This window comes from Ovis canadensis, chromosome 18, assembly GCF_042477335.2.
Source record: "Ovis canadensis isolate MfBH-ARS-UI-01 breed Bighorn chromosome 18, ARS-UI_OviCan_v2, whole genome shotgun sequence".
Lineage (NCBI taxonomy): Eukaryota > Metazoa > Chordata > Mammalia > Artiodactyla > Bovidae > Ovis > Ovis canadensis.
The window spans coordinates 47,096,231-47,118,307 of record NC_091262.1 but is presented as its reverse complement, the minus strand read 5'-3'; the positions used below and the strand labels follow the sequence as shown (position 1 = coordinate 47,118,307).

Sequence of the window (22,077 nt, the reverse complement as noted above, 5' to 3'; positions counted from 1 at the left end):
TGGCTAGAACTTCCAGTGCCATGTTGAATAGAAGTGATAAAAGCAGACATCCTTGCTGTATTCCTGATTTTAGAGGAAAAGCTTTCAGTCTTTCACAGTTGAGTATGATGTTTACTTTGTATTTTTTAATATGACTTTTATTATGTTAAGGTAGTTTCTTAGTTTGTTTCATTATAAAAGACTTGGATTTTTTCAAATTCTTTCCTGCATCAGTTGAGATGATCATGTGTTTCTCTTTTTCCCTTCATTCTGTTAATGTGGGACATTACATTCATTGGCTTTGCTATGTTGGACCATCCTTGCATTCCAGAAATAAACTTCACTTGTCCATGATATATAATATTTTTAATATGCTGCTGAATTCTGTTTGCTAGTATTTTCCTGAGGACTTTTTGCAGAATGTTTATAGGGATGTTGAGCTGTAGTTTTCTTTTCTTATTGTATCTTTTTCTTTGGTATCAGGGTTATCCTGATCTCATAGAATGAGTTACAAAGCGTCCTTCCTGTTCACTTCTTTGGAAAGATTTGAAGGATTGGTATTAGTTTTTTGAATTTTTGATGGAGTGCTCACTTCAGCAGCACAGTATTCTAAAATTTTTGATGGAATTTACCAGTGAATCCATCAGGCCTGGGGCTTTTCTTAGTTGGCAGATTTTGGATTTCTGATTCAATCCCCTTACTAGTTATGGGTATATTCAGATTTTCTATTTCTTCATGCTTTAATCTTGGTAGGCTTTGTGTTTCTAGAAAATTTTTATCTAGGTTATCCAATTTATTGATGTACAATTGTAATAGTACTATTTTATAATCCCTTTTCCCCCTATAGAATTGGTAGTAATCTTTTTACTGTACTGATTTTAGTCATTTGAATCTTCTCTATTTTTTCCTTAGTCCATCTAGCTAAAAGTTTGACAATTTTGTTGATTTTTTTCAAAGAGCCAACTTTAGTTTTCATTGCTTTTCTGTTATTTTTCTATTTTCTATTTTGCTTATTGCTGCTCTAATCTTTAGTATTTCCTTCCTTCTGCTAGCTTTGCATTTAGTTTGTTCTTCTTTTTTAGTTCCTTAAGTTATAAAGTTAGGTTGTTTTGAGCTCTTTTCTGTTTTGTTTTTTAAGGTAAGCATTTATAGTTATAAATTCCCCCCAGCTCTACTTTTCCTGCATCCTATGTTTGTGTATGCTGCATTTTCATTTATCTCTAAGTATTTTCTCTTTGTATTTATATTTATTTATTTATGGTTGTACTGGGTCTTCATTGCAGTGCACAGGATCTTTGTTGCTGCAAGGGGATTTTCTCTAGCTGCAGCAAGCAAGGGCTACTCTCTAGCTGCAGAGGGTAAGTTTCTCATAGCGGTGGCTTCTCCTGTTGCAGAGCACAGGCTCTAGGGCACACAGGTTTCAGTAGTTTCAACTCATGGGCTCTAGAGCACAGACTCGGTCGCCCCGTGGCACATGGGATCCTAACTCTCAGACCAAGGACTGAACCCATGTCCCCTGCATTAGCAGGTGAACTCTTAACTACTGGACCACCAGGGAAGACCCTCTAAGTATTTTCTAATTTCCTTTGTGATTTCTTCTTTGATCCATTGGTTGTTTAAAAATATGTTGTTTAATCTCCACAATTTGTGAACTTTCCTTTTTTTGAATTCTAACTTCATCTCCTTTTGAGTAGAGAAGATACTTTGTATGATATCTTTTTTTTTAAAATCTGTTGAGACTTACTTTGTGGCTTAATGTATAGTCTACACTGAAAAATGTCCCATGTGCTTTTGAGGAAAATGTGTATTCTGCTGTTAGGCAGAGTGTTTTGTATATGTGTGTTAGATCTAGTTGGTTTATTGTGTTGTTTAACCCTTTATTTCTTTATTTATGTTCTGTCTGGTTATTCTGTCCATTATGGTGAGTGAGATATTAGAGCCTCCAACTATTATTGTAATAATACCTATTTCTCCCTTCAGTTCTGTCATTTTTGTTTCATATATTTTGATGGTCTGTCATTCAGTTCAGTTCAGTTACTCAGTCGTGTCCAACTCTTTGCAACTCCATGAATCGCAGCACGCCAGGCCTCCCCGTTCATCACCAACTCCCGGCGTTCACTCAGACTCATGTCCATCGAGTCAGTGATGCCATCCAGCCATCTCATCCTCTGTCGTCCCCTTCTCCTCCTACCCCCAATCCCTCCCAGCATCAGAGTCTTTTCCAATGAATCAACTCTTCGCATCAGGTGGCCAAAGTACTGGAGCTTCAGCTTTAGCATCATTCCTTCCAAAGAAATCCCAGGGCTGATCTCCTTCAGAATAGACTGGTTGGATCTCCTTGCAGTCCAAGGGACTCTCAAGAGTCTTCTCCAACACCACAGTTCAAAAGCATCAATTCTTCAGCACTCAGCTTTCTTCACGGTCCAACTCTCACATCCATACATGACACTGGAAAAACCATAGCCTTGACTAGATGGGCCTTTGTTGGCAAAGTAATGTCTCTGCTTTTTAATATACTATCTAGGTTGGTCATAACTTTTCTTCCAAGGAGTAAGTGTCTTTTAATTTCATGGCTGCAATCACCATCTGCAGTGATTTTGGAGCCCCCAAAAATAAAGTCTGACACTGTTTCTACTGTTTCCCCATCTATTTCCCATGAAGTGATGGGACCAGATGCCATGATCTTAACGTTTTCTGAATGTTGAGCTTTAAGCCAACTTTTTCACTCTCCTCTTTCACTTTCATCAAGAGGCTTTTTAGTTCCTCTTCACTTTCTGCCATAAGGGTGGTGTCATCTACTTATCTGAGGTTATTGATATTTCTCCCGTCAATCTTGATCCCAGCTTATGCTTCTTCCAGTCCAGAGTTTCTCATGATATACTCTGCATATAAGTTAAATAAGCAGGGTGACAATATACAGCCTCGACGTACTCCTTTTCCTATTTGGAACCAGTCTGTTGTTCCATTTCCAGTTCTAATTGTTGCTTCCTGACCTGCAGATGTACAGATATTTATAATGGTTACATATTCTTGCTGTATTGAATCTTTTGTTAATGCATAACATCCTTCATTGTCTCTTATAATTTTTTTCATTTAAAGTCTGTTTTGTATGATATTTAGTGTTGCCACTCTTGTTCTCTTTTGGTTACAATTTGCATGAAAAATCTTTTTGCATCCTTTCAGTTTTAACCTGTTTGTGTCTTTGGATCTCAAGTGAATCTCTTGTAGATAGCATATGGTTGGATCATATATTTTTATCCATTCTTCCAACCTCTGTCTTTGACTGCAGTGTTTATATTAATGTAACTACGTTCAAGAGTGAATTATTTGTCACTGTGCTATTTGTTTTCTATATGCCTTATAACCTTTTTGCTTCTTATTTTCTGCATTCTTGTCTTTTGTGTTTAGTTCTTTTTTTGGTAGTAAAATATTTGAATTCCTTTCTCATTTTTTTTCATATATATTCTATAGCTATTTTTTTGTGGTTACAATGGGGATTACATTTAACATTTTAAAGTTAAGATACTCTGATTTGAATTACAGAGTATTTACATTAATATTAGCATTTGTAGTAACAATTGATTTTTTCTTTAAATGTTTTAGTCCTTGAAATCATATAGAAAGCAAAAAGCACAGTTACAAACCAGTTACTAGCATTTATAATTGCCCATGTATTTACATTTGTTGATATCTTTATTTCTCTCTTTGACTTTAAGTTACTACCTGGTATCCTCTTTTAAACTTGCAGGACTGTCTTGAGCATTTCTTTGTTTATTTTATTTATCTATTTTTAACCCTTTTATTTTGTATTGGAGTATAGAAGATTAGTAAACAATGTGACACATTTAGATGAGCAGCAAAAGGACCCAGCCATACAAACACATGTATCCATTCTCTCCCCAACTCCCCTCCCATCCAGGCTACCATGTAACATTGAGCAGAGTTCCATGTGCTATACAGTAGGTCCTTGTTGGCTATCCATTTTAAACATAGCCGTGTGTACTTGCCCATCCCAAACTCCCCAACTATCCCTTCCTTGCAGGGCAGGTCTATTGGTCACAAAGTCCCTCAATTTTCAACTATCTGGGAATTTCTAGATTTCTCCCTTACTCTTAGAGAACAGTTTTGGTGGATATAGGACTTTTGGCTGACATTTTTTTCTTTTAGTAGTTCAAATGTATGGGCCTACTGTCTTATAGCTCAAAAATTGTGTCAGAAATCTGACAATTATCTTATTAAGTTTCCTTTGTATGTGATGATTTGCTTCTCTCTTGCTGCTCTTAAGATTCTCTTTGCCTACCTTTTTACAGTTTAATTATGACTCTTGATGTGATTCTCTTTGAGTTCATCTTATTGGAGTTTGTTGAGCTTCCTGGATGTTCATATTTATGTCTTTCATCAAATTTGTGAAGTTTCCAGTTGTTATGTCTTTAAATTCTTTCTGCCCCTTTCTCTCTCTCACCTCCTACTGGGACTGCCACAGTGCTTGTTTTGCTCCTCTTGATGGTGTCCCACAGGTCTCTTAGGGTCCATTTACTTTTCTTCAATCTCTTTTCTTCTCCTTAGACTCAATAATTGTCATTGTCTTATCTTCAAGTTGGCTAACTCTTTCTTCTTCCTGTTCAAATCTGCCTTTGAATCCCTGTAGTGAGTTTTTCATTTCAGTTATTGCATTTATAGCTCCAGAATTTCTTTTTGGTCCCTTTTTGTTTTCTGTCTCTTTATTGATATTTCCATTTTGTTCACACATCATCTTCTTGACTTCATCCCATTTTCCTTGAGTTCTTTGAGCATCTTTAAGACAATTGTTTTGAAGTCTTTGTGTAGTATATCTGCCATTATATCTTTTTCAGAGATAGTTTCCATTGATTTATTTTTTTTCTATGAGAAACATACTTACTGTTTCTTTGTGTGCCTTGTCATTTTTTGTGAACACTGGATATTCGAATCAATTAATATGATAATTCTGGAAATCAGATTATCCCCTTTTCCAAGAGTTTACTGGGGGTTTTTTTGTTTGTTTGTTTTACTTGTCTTTTTAATTGTTGTAGGCTATCTTTGTACTGAGGATCAGCCTGAGGTATAAATTCAATGTCTTCTCATATCTTTTCTGAGACTCCCTGGGCATGTATGGTCATTTTCTAATTTTCCTTGTATATGCATATGTTTTTAAATATCCTAGTCTTTAATGTCTGGTTCCTGAGAGGGGGGAAAAAGATAAAAATGAAGGGTAGATAAAAAGATGCCATACCTTTAAATCCTATGTACGTCACTTCAGCTAGAGAGGGAGGAGCTTGCAAAACAGGAAAGATGCAACAACGGCTGCCAACCTCTTCGTCTCCACCTCTGTAATCAGAAACAGCAATCAGCCATCACAAAAGAGATCCCTGATATTTGGAGGACAGAATCCCTGATCTTTGGTGCTACACACTGCATGCAAGCTATTGCAGGAATATGTGCGCAGCTGCCCGCCATGTGGCTGTGGGGTGGAAGATGGGTAGCTCCTGCTGTGCTAAGAGCTAAAATTGGCTGAAATTAGCCACAGTTCACCATCCAAGTCCTCCCACTGGAAGCTGAAAGCCTTCAACAGATTCCAGATTTCCAGAATATATACATCAGACAGAATTTGCTGGTGCAGCTCTAGGTGGGGAGACAGATTCTTGGTGCTTCCTATTTTGATGTCCTCCTAGAATCTTCCTCTATACCTGGTGTTTTTTTATTGGATGCCAGATTCTGTCATTTAAAATTGTGTTTTGGAGTTTTTTATATTTCTTTGATTTTGATCTTACATGCAGTTAGTTATTTGGTAACAATGTGACTCCTTTGAGACTTGCTTGTGATTTTTTTTTTTTTCATGGAGCCAGAGTAGTCTTTATTCTAGGACTCATTTGGCAATACTCTTCTGAGACATCTCTCTGATGTCTACTTTGTCAAGAGATCCTTGCACCCAGCTGTTGAGAACATGAACTATTCCCAGGTTTTGGTTCTGGTTCTTGTTCCTCTTGTCCTTTGCTTTGGTAGCGTCCTCATGTAGTGTGCCATTTAGTGCTCAGCCGAAGACTATAGATTACGGGAGCTCTCTTTCTCTGTGAAGGTTTCTTATTCCAGTACTCTACATATTCCAGCCACCTTCAACTTCCCAGACTCTCAACCTTCTCTTCAACTCTGGTATAAATATTAGTATACAGATTTAAGGGGTAGATGTATATTTTCACTTCTCATGAGTAAATACCTAGGAGTCAGATTTCTAGGGCATATGGTAAGTATATGTTTTACCTTACAAGAAGCTGCCAAATTATGTTCCAAGTGGCTACACTAAGTGCACCCAACAAAATGATTGCACTGTTTTACAGTTTCACCCAGTAACATATAAAAATTCCAAATACTCTTCATTCTCTCCATTTTTCTTTCAGCTATTCCAACAAGTACGTAATGGCATCACATTGTACTTTTAATTTTCATATTCTTAATGATGATATTGAGCATTTAAACTGTGCTTATTGTCATCTCCATATCCTCTTTGATGAGGTTTCTATTAAAATATTTTCCACATTTTTAAAGTTGTGTGATTTTTGGCTTTTAATTAAGAATTTTTCATTTACATGCCATCAAACTCATACTTGTACAACCAAAAAATAAAATAAAATAAACTTGTACTATTATCACCATCATATACTTTTAGAAATTTTTCATCACTTCAAAAATTCCTTTGTGCCCATTTGTCCTCAGTCTCTGCTCCCACCCCAAGACCAAGGCAACTGGTGATCTGTTTTATATCTTCATAAAGTTGCATTATTTGAATTTTGCACAAATGAAATGATTCAATATGTAAATAATATTTTGTTTCTGTTTTTCTCTGTTTAGCATAATGTTTTTGAGATTCTTTAATGTTATAGCATTTACCAATAGTTTGTTTATTTTCTATTGATATATAGTAATGCATTAATGCATTATATATAGTAATCCATTTGAATGCAGAGTTCCAAAGAATAGCAAGGAGAGATAAGAAAGCCTTCCTCAGTGATCAATGCAAAGAAATAGAAGAAAACAACAGAATGGGAAAGACTAGAGATCTCTTCAAGAAAATTAGAGATACCAAGGGAATATTTCATGCACAGATGGGCTCAATAAAGGACAGAAATGGTCTGGACCTAACAGAAGTAGAAGATATTAAGAAGAGGTGGCAAGAATACACAGAAGAACTGTACAAAAAGATCTTTATGACTGAGATAATCACAATGGTGTGATCACTCACACTCATCTAGAGCCAGTCGTCCTGGAATGTGAAGTCAAGTGGGCCTTAGGAAGCATCACTACAAACAAAGCTAGTGGAGGTGATGGAATTCCAGTTGAGCTATTTCAAATCCTAAAAGATGATGTTGTGAAAGTGCTGCACTCAATATGTCAGCAAATTTGGAAAACTCAGCAGTGGCTACAGGACTAGAAAAGGTCAGATTTCATTCCAATCCTAAAGAAAGACAATGCCAAAGAATGATCTGACTACCGCACAATGTCACTCATCTCACATGCTAGTAAAGTAATGCTCAAAATTCTCCAAGCCAGGCTTCAGAAATACGTGAACTGTGAACTTCCTGATGTTCAAGCTGGTTTTAGAAAAGGCAGAGGAACCAGAGATCAAGTTGCCAGGATCAAATTGCTGCTGGATCATCGAAAAAGTAAGAGAGGTTCAGAAAAACATGTATTTCTGCTTTATTGACTATGCCAAAGCCTTTGACTGTGTGGATCACAATAAACTGTGGAAAATTCTGAAAGAGATGGGAATACCAGACCACCTGACCTGCCTCTTGAGAAACCTACATGCAGGTCAGGAAGCAACAGTTAGAACTGGACATGGAACAACAGACTGGTTCCAAATAGGGAAAGGAGTACGTCGAGGCTGTATATTGTCACTCTGCTTATTTAACTTATATGCAGAGTACATCCTGAGAAACGCTGGGCTGGAAGAAGCACAAGCTGGAATCAAGATTGACAGGAGAAATATCAATAACCTCAGATATGCAGATGACACCACCCTTATGGCAGAAAGTGAAGAGGAGCTAAAGAGCCTCTTGATGAAAGTGAAAGAGGAGAGTGAAAAAATTGGCTTAAAGCTCAACATCCAGAAAACTAAGATCATGGCATTCAATCCCATCACTTTGTGGCAAATAGATGGGAAAACAGTAGAAACAGTGCCTGACTTTATTTTTTTGGGCTCCCAAATCACTGCAGATGGTGATTGCAGCCATGAAATTAAAAGACACTTACTCCTTAGACTTCCTGGTGGCTCAGACGGTAAAGCGTCTGCCTACAATGTGGGAGACCTGGGTTCAATCCCTGGGTTGGGAAGATCCCCTGGAGAAGGAAATGGCAACCCACTCCAGTACTCTTGCCTGGAAAATCCCATGGACAGAGGAGCCTGGTGGGCTACAGTCCATGGGGTCACAAAGAGTCGGATACGACTGAGCGACTTCATTTTCATTTACTCCTTGGAAGAAAAGTTATGACCAACCTAGACAGCATATTAAAAAGCAGAGACATTACTTTGTCAACAAAGGTCCATCTAGTCAAGGCTATGGTTTTCCCAGTAGTTATGTATGAATGTAAGAGTTGGACTATAAAGAAAGCTAAGCGCAGAAGAATTGATGCTTTTGAACTGTGGTTTTGGAGAAGCCTCTTGAGAGTCCCTTGGACTGCAAGGAGATCCAACCAGTCCATCCTAAAGCAGATCAGTCCTGGGTGTTCATTGGAAGGACTGATTTGAAGCTGAAACTCCAATACTTTGGCCACCTGATGCAGAGAGCTGACTCATTGGAAAAAACCCTGATGCTGGGAAAGATTGAGGGCAGGAGGAGAAGGGGGCAACAGAGGATGAGATGGTTGGATGGCATCACCAACTCAGTGGACATGGGTTTGGGTAGACTCCAGCAGTTGGTGATGGACAGGGAGACCTGACGTGCTGCGGTTCATGGTGTTGCAAAGAGTTGGACACTACTAAGTGAATGAACTGAACTGAACTGAACTGAATGCATTATAAGGCTATATCACATTTTGTTTATTCATCTACCAGTTGATGAGCATTTGGATTTTTACCAGTTTTAAATTATTATGAATAATGTTACCATGAATGCTCATCAACAAGTTTTTGTTGTTATTGTTTTTTGCCACACCATGCAGCATGCAGAACCTTAGTTTCTTGACCAAGGCTCAAACCCACATCCCCTGCATTGGAAGCATGGAATCTTAACCACTGGATCACCAGGAAACTCCCCATAAACAAGTCTTTGTGTGGTAAACATATGTTTTCATTTCACTTGGGTAGCTAACTAGGAGTAGAAATGCTTGATTGTGTATTAAGTACATGTTTTATTTCTTTGATGAAATATCTCTTCAACATTTTGCCAAATTTTTAATTGGATTTTTTGTCTTCCTATTGTTGAGTTGTAAGCGCTCTTTATGTATTCTGGATACACGTACCTTAGCAGATACATGATTTACAAAAAAGTTATCTCTCTCAGTTATCATTTCACTTACTTGACAGTATCTTTTGAACCCCAAAGTTTTAAAATTTGATGAAGTACAATTTACTTGTTTCTTCTTTTGTTGCTTATCCTTTTGCTGTCGCATCTTAGAAGGCTTTGCCTAATCCAAGGTCATGAAAGTTTATGCCCATGTTTTCTTCTAAACGTTTTAGATTTTTAGCTCTTATGCTTAGGAATATAATCCACTTGGAGTTAACTTTTTTGTAAGGTATAAGGAAGGGGTTAACTTTTTTCTTTTACATGTAGTTATCCAGTATCCTAGTATAATTTTTTTAAAGACTATTTTTTCCACACTGAATGCCTAGGCACTCTTGCTGAAAATCAGTTGACCATAAATGTCAGGGTTTATTTCTGGACTCTAAATTCTATTCCATTGATCTATATGTCTATTCTTATGTGATACTGAACAGTCATGATTACTGTAGCTTTGTTGTGTTTTAACATCAGAAAGTGTGATTCCTCCAACTTCGTTCTTCTTTTTCAAGATTGTTTTGACTATTCTGAGTCACTTGCATTTCCATATAAGTTTTAGAATCAGCTTTTCAGTTTCTGCAAAAAACGCAGCTGGGATTTTGATTTTGATTCCACTAAATCTGTAGACCAATTTGGGGAGTATTGCCATCTTAAGAATATTGTCTTCATCCAATCCATGAACATGAAATATCTTTCCATAAATGTATAAAGGTCTTCTTAAATTTCTTTCAGTGATGTTTTATAGATTTCAGTGTGTGAATCCTGTACTTTTCTTTAAATTTATTTGCAAGTAATTTACTCTTTTTTATGCTATTGTAAGTGGAATTGCTTTCTTTGTTTCACTTTTGGATTGGTCATTGCTATTGTATTTGCTTGAATTTTGTTCAAAGAAATTTTTCTGAATTTATTTATTATTTTAAATAGGTTTTTCTATGGCTTCCATAGGATTTTCTATATGCAAGATCATGTTATCTGAAAATAGAGATAGTTTTACTTTCTTGCTTTCCAAAAGAATACTCTTCCTCTCCCTCTACCCTTTACTTTTGTAATTATCCTGGCTATTATCTCTAGTACAATGTTTGAATAGAAATGGTGGAATTGAACATCTTGTTCCTGATCTTAGGGGGAGAGCTTTCAGTCTTTCATCACTAAATATGGGTTTTTCATAGATGCCCTTTATCAGATTGAGGAAGTTCCTTTCTATTCATAGTTTTCTGAGTGTTTTCATCATGAAAGGGTGTTGAATTTTATCAAATGGCTTATCCACATTGTTGAAATGATTGTGCAGTTTTTGTTCTTTTTTCTATTAATACATTGTATAACATTGCTTTTCTTTTTCAGACTCTTTGAAGCAAAAACTTAGATTATTAATATTTTACTTTTCTCCTATTCTAACCTAAGCATTTAAAGCTATAAATTATTCTTTAAGCGTTGATTCAACAACATGCAATAAATATAGATATACTGTGTTTGAATTTTCATTCAATTCAATTTATTCCACTTTCTTTTTTTTAAGAAGTGTCTTGTTTAGGATTTCCCTGTTGGGACAGTGGCTGGGAATCCACCTGCCAATGCAGGGGACACAGTTTTAATCCCTGGTCTGGGAAATTTCCACATGCCTCAGAGCAACTAAACCCTTGTGCCACCACTCCTGAGCCTGCAAGCTGAAACTATTGAGCCTGAGCGCTACAACTTCTAAGGCCCGTGTACCTAGAGCCTGTGCTCTAAAACAAGAGACGTCACTGCAATGAGAAGACTGTGCACCATGATGAAGAGTAGCCCCTGCTTGCTGCAGCTAGAGAAAGCCAGTGCACAGCAACAAAGACCTAACATGACCAAAAATAAATAAATCATACTAAAATGCTTCTAGAAACAGAAGTATCTTCTTTAATTTCCAAATGCTTGGAGGCTTCTCAATTTTCTGCTATTTTTGATTTCTAATTTAATTCTGTTGTGTATGAAGAACATACCTTGTGTGACCTCAGGCTTTTTAACATATTATTGACTGGGGGATTTTTGCAGAAATTAATGCCTGTGGCTTTAATACATCTCTGGTAAAAATTGTGTTGTTTCTTAAGGCTTCTTTTCTGGACTAAAACTTATAGAGTCTTAGAGACTAGAGAATGTTACATGTTTGCTTGGAAATAATGTGTAGTGACTTCACTTTCACTTTTCACTTTCATGCATTGGAGAAGGAAATGGCAACCCACTCCATTGTTCTTGCCTGGAGAATCCCAGGGATGGCGGAGCCTGGTGGGCTGCCGTCTCTGGGGTTGCACAGAGTTGAACATGACTGACGCAACTTAGCAGCAGCAGCTATTGCTATTGATTTGGATTTTCTATCAAAGTTAGGTCAAATTGCTTGAGACCGTTGTTCATGTCTTCTATATCCTTAGTGACTTTTTGATTATTTGTTCATCAGTTACCAAGAGAGGCAAATTGAAATCCCCTAATATAGTTGTTGAACTGTCTATATCTCCTTTCATTTCTATCAGTTTTTGGTTCACAAGTATTAGGGCTCTGTTATTAACTGCTTATTTGTTTATAATTGCTTTATTTTCTTGATGCATTGATTCTTTTATCATTATGGAGTATCTTTTTGTTTGCAGTAGTGTTTCTTGTTTTAAAGTCTAATTTTGCCTGATATTAATGTCATTAACAATACTTTTTACATGATATATGTTTTTCCATTCTTTTACATTCAATTTATTTATATTTTTTGAATGTAATGTGACTCCCAGACTTCCCTGGTGGTCCAGTGGTTAAGAATACATCTGCCCATGCAGGGGACATGGTATTGATCCCTGACCCAGGAAGATTGCACATGCCAAAGGGTAACTAAAACCATGTGCCACAACTACTGAGCCCACGCTCTAGAGCCCGTACTTTGCAGCAAAAGAATCCACTGCAATGAGACAGCCTGTGCACCACAACTAGACAGTAGCCCCCATTCACTGCACCTAAGGAAAGCTGGTGTGCAGCAACAAAGATCCAACACAGCCAGAATAAATAAATAAATAAATTTAAAATGTGCCTCTTGCAGACAGTGTACAATCGGATCTTGCTTTATTAGATATTCGGACAATCTACACCTTTTTACTGGAATGTTTAGAATTCATATTTAATGTAGATATTGATATGATGTCATGTCAGTCCATTTTGCTATTTATTTTCTTATGTCCTTTTTGTTCCTCTGTTCCCCTTTGTTGCCCTCACTTACGTTAAGCAAATATTTTTAATGTATTGTCATCATTCCTCTGTTGATTAACTACATTTTTAGTGTTATTTTCTTAGTAGTTTCTTAAGGATTAAGATCCTAACTTATGACTATCTACTTTTGTATTGACTTAATTCTAAATATAGCAACTTCCTCCAATACAGCTCCATTGCTTCTCTCCTCTTGCATGTTGCTGGTTTTATATGTAATTTACATATGTTATGAACTTGACGATACAATGTTGTAATTACTGCTCTATTTAATTTTCTGCTTTCTAAAAGAAATTAAGTAAGATGAATTGGTTGCAAAAGGACAAATACTGTCTGATTCCATTTTTATGAGGATGTGTACAAACACCTTGAATCCATAAGATTTCCATTCTGCCAGTTGATCTGTGTGTGGATTGGGGAGTTTATTCAAAGTTCATCTAGTTCTCAAGACTGCCTTGGTCTTCACTTTCTGCTAGGGCTCTTGTAGATCTCTGTGAATGCGCTTACTTTCCCTGTCAGCCAGGCTTATATGGAGAACTGATCTAGCCCTTCCGTAGCTGTCCGATTTCCAGGGTCTCCCCATTAAGTTTCTTGCTGGTGTACTGCTCTCCCAACCAGGCTAGCAAAACTGCAGATTTTCCAATTTGTTACCTACTTTCATTAGCAGTGATGCTGGTTTAAGTTTTTGCCTACTTCAGTTCAAGTATATCCCCCTTTGTGGATATACTTCTGATTTTCATGCTATCCACACCCTGGTAACACTACCACTGTCAATGACCAAGCTACGGGGCAACGGATGCAGCCTCAGGTGAAAAGATTGCAGAATTCTACTGTTATTGCTCAAAGTTGTAACATGTTTTTCATGAATATATGATTCTCAATTTGTTGTTTGCCTTTGGCTAATCACCGAACCACTGCAAAGGTTATTTTGTTTTGTTTTTGTTTTTTATGTGTCCAGCTTTATATTTGTTTTTTAGGGAAAATATTTGCCAACCTCTTCATGCCACCTCAGACAGAAATTCCCCTTCCTGTTAGTGACTTTTGGGAATTCTTCATACACTCTGGATACTAGTCCTATAACAAATATGTATATTGTAAATATTTTCTCTCAGGCTGAGGCTTGTCTTTTCATCTGTTTAATAGTATTTGAAAAGCAAAACCTTAAAAACATTTATGAAATACAGTTTATTGATTTTTTTCCATATCGATTGTGCTTTTGGTATACTATCTGAGAAAACTTTGCCTGACCTATGTTCACAAAGATTTTTCTACTGTTTTTTTAGAAGATTTATAGTTTAGGTTTACATTTCTATCTGTGGTCCATTTCGAGTTAATTTTTAAATGTGTGATTTGAGTTGAGGTTCTTCTTTTTTTTGTTTTTTAATGACTGTCCAATTGTTCCAGTATAATTTGTTGAAAAGAATATTATTTGTCCATTGAGTTGACTTGACTTGACACCTTTATCAAAAATCAGTTGACCATATATGTGTGAGCTTACCTTTTTATTCTCAATTCTAACCTGTTAAAAGATAAAGTACAGTAAAATTTGGAAGAGTTTATTTGAGTAAACATTCATTCAAATTGGGCAGTACCAACCCAAGTGGTTAGGAGCTCTCTACAAGCAGGAGCTATGCACAAAAGCTTAGCAGCATGCTGCTGCTGCTGCTAAGTCGCTTCAGTCGTGTCCGACTCTGTGCGACCCCATAGACGGCAGCCCACCAGGCTCCCCTGTCCCTGGGATTCTCCAGGCAAGAACACTGGAGTGGGTTGCCATTTCCTTTTCCAATATATGAAAGTGAAAAGTGAAAGTGAAGTCCCTCAGTCATGCATACATGGAAGCAAAGCAAGGAAATTATTTGATATGCTATAACTTAAGCAGTTGCCTTATTTGGCTGTTTGTGATCGGTTGTTCTTTAGTTTCAATTTCTTAACCTTGAGGCACTTACAGAAATTTACTCTGAATTAGATTTTGGTGTGCTTACAAGGCACTAGAGTCACCTCAATCTGATGGCCTCTTTGTTTAATTACTTTAACAATTTCACTGATATCTGTATATGGTGGCTCAGATGGTAAAGCATCTGCCTGCAATGGGGGAGACCCGGGTTCAATTCCTGGGTTGGGAAGATCCCCTGGAGAAGGCAATGGCAATCCACTCCAGCACTCTTGCCTGGAAAATCCCATGGACAGAGGAGCCTGATAGGCTACAGTCCATGGGATCGCAAAGAGTCGAACATGACTGAGCGACTTCACTTTCTTTCTTCTTTTCTATACTCTCTTGAATATTGTAGCTTTATAGTAAATCTTGAAATAAAGGTGGCAAAGTTCTTTTTTTTCAAAGCTGTTTTGGATATTCAAGGTCCTTTGTATTTTTATACTTATTTTAGAATCATCTTGTTGATTTCTATGAAAGAACATGCTGGAATTTTTATTGGAATTGCCTTAAATCTATAGATTACGTTGGGAAGGATTGGTCTCTTGATGTTTCTAATCCATCAGCATTTATTTAGGTCTTCTTTAGTTTTTCTCATCATGTTGATTTCAGCATACCAAGCTTGCATACATTTTGCTAGATTTATACCAAGTATTTCAAGCTTTTATGCTATTGTAAATGTCTTGTTGTTGTTTAGTTGCTAAGTCATATCAACTCTTTGCAACCCCATGGACATAGCCTACCGGGCTCTTCAGTCCATGGGATTTTCCAGTCAAGAATATTGGAGTAGGTTGCCTTTTCCTTCTCCAGAGAATCTTCCTGACCCAGGAATCAAACCTGTGTTTCCTGCATGGTTTATGCCAAGTATTTATACCAAGAATTATACCAAGTATTTCATGTATTTTATGCTATTGTAAATGATACTATGTAAATTTTTAAAATTGTTAATATTTATAGAAATACAATTGGTGGGGCTTGCCTGGCAGTCCAGTGGTTAAGACTCTATACTTCTACTGCAGGGAGTCCAGGTTCAGTTCCTGGTTGGGGAACTAAGATCCCACATGCTACACAGAACAGCCAAAAAAATAAATAGAAATACAATAACTCTTTCTATGATGACCTTGTATCCTATACAGTTGCTAAATTCATTTGTTATAATGGTTTTTTGTAGATATTAGTATTTTTATATACAGTCAATTATGATTTTTCGGTATTAGAAACAGATTTACCTCTTCCTTTACTACCTGCATGCCTTTCATCTCTTTTCTCTGGCATTGCACCGGAAAGGACATCTGGTTAAATGTTCAATAGGAGTGAAGAGAGGGTACATCTTTTTAAAAAATATTTGTTTATTTGCTGCAGTAGGTCTTAGTTGCAGCACATGGGATCTTTAGTTCTGACATGCAAACTCTTAGTTGCAGTTTGTGGGATCTAGTTTCCTGACCAGGGATCAAACCCAGGCCCCCTGCACTGGGAGCGTGGAGTCATAGGCACTGAACCACCAGGGAAGTCCCAAGAGCATACATCTTTGCTTTTTCTTGATCTTGAATAGAAAGCATTCAGTCTTTCACCATAAATTAGACAATAGGTGTAGGCTTTTGGTGGATGTCTTTCACTGAGTTGTGGAAGTTTCCTTAATTCTTAGTTTGCTGAGATGTTTTATCATGAATAAATGTTAAATTTCTTCCATGCCTCTTAATTTCTCTTTCTTATCTCACATTTTTATCATTCGTTGCTGAATTCTTGGTAATTTCTTAAGCTTTGTATTTCAATTTACTAATTCTTTCTTCAACTTTGTCTTATTCTGCATTTCACCTTGTCCTTTGATGTTTATAATTTAAATTATTTTTTTAAATTTTTATTATCACAATTTTCATTTCTAGAACTTTTATCTGATTTGTATTCAAACATGGCTAATTTTGTTAATTTATTATTCTGTCATCATATTTTCAATATCTTTTTAAACTTCTTCAGATATATTAAAATAATTATTTCCTATTCTGAATCTGCTTATTTAACTTATATGTAGAGTACATCATGAGAAACACTGGGCTGGAGGAAGCACAAGCTGGAATCAAGATTGACGGGAGAAATATCAATAATATCAGATAAGCAGATGACACCACCCTTATGGCAGAAAGTGAAGAACTAAAGAGCCTCTTGATGAAAATGAAAGAGGAGAGTGAAAAAGTTGGCTTAAAGCTCAACATTCAGAAAACGAAGATCATGGCATCCGGTCCCATCACTTCATGGCAAACAGATGGGGGAACAGTGGAAACAGTGGCTGACTTTATTTTTCTGGGCTCCAAAGTCACTGCAGATGGTGATTGCAGCCATGAAATTAAAAGACACTTACTCCTTGGAAGGAAAGTTATGACCAACCTAGATAGCATATTCAAAAGCAGAGACATCACTTTGTCAACAAAGATCCATCTAGTCAAGGCTATGGTTTTTCCAGTGGTCATGTATGGATGTGAGAGTCGGACTATAAAGAAAGCTGAGTGCCACCAAGAATTGATGCTTCTGAACTGTGATGTTGGAGAATACTCTTGAGAATCCCTTGGACTGCAAGGAGATCCAACCAGTCCATCCTAAAGCAGACCAGTCCTGGGTGTTCATTGGAAGGAGTGATGTTGAAGCTGAAACTCCGAAGAGCTGACTCATTGGAAAAGACCCTGATGCTGGGAAAGACTGAGGGCAGGGGGAGAAGGGGACGACAGAGGATGAGATGGTTGGATGGCATCACCAACTCAGTGGACATGGATTTGGGTGGACTCTGGGAATTGGTGGTGGACAGGGAGGCCTGGCGTGCTGTAGTTCAGGGGGTTGCAAAGAGTCAGACATGACTGAGTGGCTGAACTGAACTGATTCTGAATCTCTTCATCCCATTTGGTGCAGTATTCGTAGGCCTCACCTTCTATATGTTCAATATACTGTTTGTGCTGATTGATGATCCTTGTGGTTTGTTTCCCCATGAGGTTTTTGTTGTTGTTGTTTATTTTACTTTTGATTATAAGCTTAATGTTCTTTGGAATTCTTTGAGATCTATATTTAAAATATGTTCTTCCAGAGAGGGTTTGCTTTGCTTTTGTCCATCACCTAGAAGTACTTCCACCTCAGAACTACTTAAATAAATTTTTGGCTTGGATTTTTTCCAGTCACACAAAGAATATGATTTAGGGCTTCCCTCTGCATGAATTTGGTTTATATCAGGAATCCTGATGGGCTTTTTTTATTCCCTGTGTTCCTACACCACCCAAAGCCAAGTGAATACAGGAAACTCTTCTGTGAGTGAGTGGGCATTTTCTCACCCTGTTTCTCTCCTAGAGCTCTGACTTTTGAAAAGTTCCAAATTGGGGGGAGCAGAGGGGTCTTTGGTAACCTCCTTCCCAGGCCCAGACCTAAGACCTTTTCTTCTCTTTCCTGTTCTGTTTGGGTTCTCCTAAGAGCAGAGCTTCAGACAAAAACTTGCATTTAGTTAATCTGACACCAGGGAGGAGGAGTGAGGGATGAGAGTGAAACAAAGAAACAAAAGCCAATATAGGATCAAGGGGACCTCTGATACTTCCTGGATGCTCACAGGATCATCTACAAGGAGCTTTGCGAAATGGAGCCTAAAGAGAGAAGCATTTATTATTTGCTCCTGTCTTCCACTGATCAAGAGTGGCTCTACAGTGTGCAGAGAAGGGCACCCTCCTATACTGTTGGTGGGAATGTAAATTGATACAGCTACTATGGAGAACTGTATGAAGGTTTCTTTAAAAACTAAAAATAAGGCTACCATATGACCCTGCATTCCAACTCTTGGGCATAGATCTGGAGAGAAACATGATCCAAAAAGTCGTGTGCACCCCAATTTTCATTGCAGCACTGTATACAGTAGCCAAGACATGGAAGCCACCTAAATGCCCATCAACAGAGGAATGGATAAAGAAGATATGGTACATATATGTACAATAGACTATTACTCAACCATCAAAATTCTCCAAGCCAGGCTTCAGCAATACGTGAACAGTGAACTTCCAGATGTTCAAGCTGGATTTAGAAAAAGCAGAAGAACCAGAGATCAAATTACCAACATCCATTCGATCATCGGAAAAGCAAGAGAGTTCCAAAAAAATGTCTATTTCTGCTTTATTGACTATGCCAAAGCCTTTGACTGTGTGGATCACAATAAACTGTGGAAAATTCTTCGAGAGATGGGAATACCAGACCGCCTACCTGCCTCCTGAGAAATCTGTATGCAGGTCAGAAAGCAACAGTTAGAACTGGACATGGAACAAGACTGGTTCCAAATAGGAAAAGGAGTACATCAAGGCTGTATATTGTCACTCTGCTTATTTAACTTATATGTAGAGTACATAATGAGAAACGCTGGGCTGGATGAAGCACTGGCTGAAATCAAGATTGCCGGGAGAAATATCAATAACCTCAGATATGCAGATGACACCACCCTTATGGCAGAAAGTGAAGAGGAACTAAAAAGCCTCTTGATGAAAGTGAAAGAGGAGAGTGAAAAAGTTGGCTCAAAGCTCAATATTCAGACAACTAAGATCATGGCATCTGGTCCCATCACTTCATGGAAAATATATGGAGAAACAGTGGAGACAGTGTCAGGCTTAATTTGGGGGGCGCTCCAAAATCACTGCAGATGGTGACTGCAGCCATGAAATTAAAAGATGCTTATTCCTTGGAAGGAAAGTTATGACCAACTTAGCATATTAAAAAGCAGAGACATTACTTTGCCAACAAAGGTCCATCTAGTCAAGGCTATGGTTTTTCCACTGGTCATGTATGGATGTGAGAGTTGGACTATAAAGAAAGCTGAGTGCCAAAGAATTGATGCTTTTGAACTGTGGTGTTGGAGAAGACTCTTGAGAGTCCCTTGGACTGCAAGGAGATCTAGCCAGTCCATCCTAAAGGAGATCAGTCCTGAGTGTTCATTGGAAGGACTGATGTTGAAGCTGAAACTCCAATACTTTGGCCATCTGATGCAAAGAGATGACTCATTTGAAAAGACCCTGATGCTGGGAAAGACTAAGGGCAGGAGGAGAAGGGGACAACAGAGGATGAGATGGTGGATGGCATCACTGACTCAATGGACATGAGTTTGGGTAAACTCCAGGAGTTGGTGATGGACAGGGAGGCCTGCTGTGCTGCAGTCCATGGGGTTGCTAAGAGTCAGACATGACTGAGTGACTGAACTGAGCTGAACTGAATGTAGCCATAACACAACCTCACAAAACATAACCATGATAACCACACAAAGTAACCCGTGACCAGAGGAGCACCTCATGAGGTGCGTGTGCAGCGCCATAAGCAATCTCAGCTGTTACATAGCCATCCAAAGTTACTGTTTACAGCACCTGGGGCAAGAGGCTATGAGAGCATAGAGCAAGAGAGCCTGTCTGGCGCCATTTTGTTAATTTCCCCACAGTCCCTTTAGGAAGGCTGCTAGGCAACCAGGAAATAAAAGGAAAGCATCAAATATTTATCCTCTCTTTTGTATATGATTTCTCCTTCCAGATAACTAAATAATCAACGAGGGGAAGTTTCACTTTGTAGAAATATGCCTGCTAATGAAGGAAGAATAAATGATGTGGTTAAAATATCACCATTTTGTAGACCCTCATGAATCCAGGCAATGAACGTCAATGGTTGCAAATGTCAAAAAATGACAGCCAACCAGAGATTATGTGCTTCTGATGGGAGCACGCATCATCACCTAAGAAGCAATCTTTCAAAATAATTGTTTTTTTAATTTGTTCAATTTACAGAAAATACAGAGGACAAAAGAACATATTAAATGGTGCTACAGGGATAAAATCAGCCAAGTTCAGACTGCGGCAAACTACAATGATGAATGATCCAATTTATTTAACAAAACAGCTTTACAAGATAGATGGTGGGGGAGCCTAGAGATTTAAGGTTCATCAACCAAGCACAGTACACATTTGTTATTCAGTTCAGTTCAGTCACACAATCGTGTCCGACTCTGTGTGACCCCATGAATCGCAGCACGCCTCCCTGTCCATCACCAACTCCCGGAGTTCACTCAGATTCACGTCCATCGAGTCAGTGATGCCATCCAGCCATCTCATCCTCTGTCGTCCCCTTCTCCTCCTGCCCCCAATCCCTCCCAGCATCAGAGTCTTTTCCAATGAGTCAACTCTTCACATGAGGTAGCCAAAGTACTGGAGTTTCAGCTTTAGCATCGTTCCTTCCAAAGAACTCCCGGGGTCGATCTCCTTCAGAATGGACTGGTTGGATCTCCTTGCAGTCCAAGGGACTCTCAAGAGTCTTCTCCAACACCACAGTTCAAAAGCATCAATTCTTCAGCGCTCAGCCTTCTTCACAGTCCAACTCTCACATCCATACATGACTACTGGAAAAACCATAGCCTTGTTATTTTAGCATTTGTTATTATTTGGATATTATTTGGAGCCCAATTCAAACAACAATTTAAAAAAGAAAAATGAAAAAAAGGAAAATTATAAGATAAAGAAGTATGAACTCTGAATAGATTGCTGTTTCTATTAATGAATTACTATTGATTTTTTGTATTATTTTGTTTAATTCCTTATCTTTTGGAGCTGCATACTGAAATATTTACAGAAAAAATACATGATCTTTTGAACTTGCTTTGAGATAATCCAGTGGTTTCCCTGATGGCTCAGTGGTAAAGAATCTGCCTGCCAATGCAGAAGACATTCTGCATTCTGGTCCAGGAAGATCCCACATGCTGCACAGGGCAACTAAGTCCGTGTGCCACAGCTACTGAGCCTGTGCTGTAGAGTCCAGGTGCCACAACTACTGAGCCCACGTGCTGCGGCTACCAAAGCCTGCATGCCCTAGAGCCCATGCTCTGCAGCAGAAGCCTCCACAATGAGAAGCCCGCAAATCACAGCTGGAGAGTAGCCCCTACTCGCTGCAACTAGAGAAAACCTGCACAGCAAGGAAGACCCAGCACGGCCAAAAATAAATAAATTAATTAATTTTTAAAAAAAGGTAATCCAGAGTTGAAGGAAAAGTGGGCAAGGGTATAGGTGAAAACAAGACTAACCATATGAGACAGGGGTAACCAGAGTTTCATCATATTATTTCTCCTAGCTTTGTATATGTCTGAAATTTTCCATAATAAAATTTTAATGCCTCTATATTCGTCTGTTAGAGCTAAAATGAGGCTGTGTAACAAATGACCCTCCAAAACTCAGAAGCAGAAGTTACCCACCATGGAGAAGGCACCGAGATGACTTGCCCATCTGACATTAGCCAGCTTCCGTCGCTGGCCACCCTGGTGCTCTCACAATGGTCACACGAAGGAAGCAGCCATAGTCAGAGGGATGGAGGCCATGCGTGAGCCCAACAAAAAGTGCAGGTTCCCACTAGCCACGGCTGTCTAAGCTACTGCTGCTAACGAATATCTGAACTGCCAGCAACAGAGATGTA

At 38.2% G+C, this 22,077-nt stretch overlaps 1 long non-coding RNA gene across 1 annotated transcript; it reads left to right on the top strand.

Moving 5' to 3' along the window:
* Positions 1–1,059: 1,059 nt before the first annotated feature.
* Positions 1,060–17,574, top strand: LOC138423831 (uncharacterized). The gene is made up of 3 exons (XR_011250469.1): positions 1,060–1,117; positions 1,263–1,337; positions 16,658–17,574. It is a non-coding gene; the product is annotated as an uncharacterized lncRNA (long non-coding RNA).
* The last annotated feature ends 4,503 nt before the right edge of the window (positions 17,575–22,077 follow it).